This window comes from Pipistrellus hanaki, assembly GCF_964339955.1.
Source record: "Pipistrellus hanaki genome assembly, chromosome: 2".
Lineage (NCBI taxonomy): Eukaryota > Metazoa > Chordata > Mammalia > Chiroptera > Vespertilionidae > Pipistrellus > Pipistrellus hanaki.
This window is the reverse complement of record NC_140504.1, coordinates 99,097,373-99,099,440: the sequence shown is the minus strand read 5'-3', so window position 1 is coordinate 99,099,440 and position 2,068 is coordinate 99,097,373. Positions and strand designations below refer to the sequence as shown.

The 2,068-nt window shown below is 37.7% G+C and overlaps 1 pseudogene across 1 annotated transcript; it reads left to right on the top strand.

The window, feature by feature from the left end:
• The first annotated feature begins 999 nt into the window (after positions 1–999).
• On the top strand, positions 1,000–1,668 carry LOC311616906 (large ribosomal subunit protein eL15-like; annotated as a pseudogene). The gene has a single exon. The product of its transcript is annotated as a large ribosomal subunit protein eL15-like (transcript).
• The last annotated feature ends 400 nt before the right edge of the window (positions 1,669–2,068 follow it).

Genomic DNA, 2,068 nt, shown 5'->3' with positions numbered 1-2,068 from the left:
GGCAAATGGAAAGGGGAAAGAAAGCTCAGATAGCAACAGTCGTATCAGACAAAATAGACTTAGAAATATAGGCCATATCAAGAAAAAAGGAAGAACACTATATATTACTAAAGAGAATTATTCAGCAATATAACAGTTCTAAACATATATGCAACTAATATAAAAGCACCTAAATATATATTAAAAAAAAAAAAAAACTCTTAAAATTCGTTAAGGGAGAGGTTGATGGAAGTAATAGTAGGGGACTTTAACAGCCCACTGACATCACTGGATAGATCTTCCAGAAAAAAATAAATAAATAAATAAATAGGCAAACAAACAAATGGAAGCTAAATGACACAGTATATTAGATAGATCTATTTGATATTTACACAACATTTCACCCCAAAGCAACAAAATAAAAATTATTCTCAAGTGCACATGGAACATTTTCAAAGATAGACCACAAGTTAGAACACAAAACAAATTTATACAAATTAAAGAAGATACATATCATACCAAGCATCTTCTCTGATCACAATAGCATGAAGTTAAAAATTAACTATAAGAAAAACACAAAAATGGATACTAAATAGCATGTTATTAAACAATGTATTGCCAATGAGATCAAGGAAGAAATGAAAACCTTTCTGGCAATAAATGAAAATGAACACAGAACCACTCAAAAAACGATGGGACAGAGTACAAGCAGTCCTGAGAGGGAAGTTCATTGCATTACAGACCTACTTCAAGAAAGAAGAAAAAATACTAATGAATTATCTAACTCAACAAATAAACAAATTGGGAAGGGAACAACCCAAGGAAGTACAAAGAAGAAGATAATAAAAGTCAGGTTGGCAATAAATGACATAGAGACAAAAAATAAAATAAAAAATACACCCACAAAACAAGCAGACAGACAAACAAACAAACAAAAGACAGCACAAAAGATCAATGAATCTAAGAGCTGGTTCTTTAAAAAAATAAATAACTTTCCTTTCCGTCTAGCCGTAAGCCAAGATGGGCGCTTACAAGTAAATCCAGGAGCTATGGAGGAAGAAGCAGTCGGATGTAATGCGCTTCCTTCTCAGGGTGCGCTGCTGGCAGTACCGCCAGCTCTCTCCACAGACCCCCATCCCCACCCCAGCCCGCCCCACCTGGCCCGACAAAGAGCGCAGGCTGGGTTACAAGGCCAAGTAAGGTTATGTCATATATCGGATTCTTGTGAGCCTTGGTGGCCGCAAACGCCCAGTTCCTAAGGGTGCGACCTATGGCAAGCCTATCCATCACAGTGTTAACCAGCTGAAGTCTGCTCGAAGTCTTCAGTCTGTTGCCGAAGAGAGAGCTGGAAGCCACTGTGGGAGTCTGAGAGTCCTGAATTCTTACTGGGTTGGTGAAGATTCCACTTACAAATTCTTTGAGGTTATCCTAATTGATCCATTTCATAAAGCTATCAGAAGAAATCCTGACACCCAATGAATCAGCAAACCAGTCCACAAGCACAGGGAGATGCGAGGGCTGACATCTGCAGGCCACAAGAGCTGTGGCCTTGGGAAGGGCCACAAGTTCCATCACACTATTGGTGGTTCTCCCCGCACAGCTTGGAGAAGGCGCAATACTCTCCAGCTCCACCGTTACCGCTAATATAAGTAATGTTTGTAAAATTCTTACCTAATAAACAATTTAGGACAAAAAAAATCGAATAAAAAATAAATAAGATTGATGAACCCTTAGCCAGACTCATCAAGAAACAGAGAGTTCCCAAATAAATAAAATCATAAATGTAGGAGACAATATGACAATGGATACCGCAGAAATACAAAAGATTGATAAAAAAGTAAAACTGTCCTTATTCGCAGATGAAATGATACTGTTTATAGAAAATCCCAGAGAAAGATAAATATCACATGTTCTCACTCATTTATGGAAAATAAAGAACATTATAACCTGATGAACAAAAAGATAGGTACAGAGGCAATAAAGCATCAAACATACTGTCAAATTACAGCATGAAGGCTGGGGAGTGTTGGGTAGAGGGGGAGCAAGATCAACCAAAGGACTTGTATGCATGCATATAAGCATAATCAAT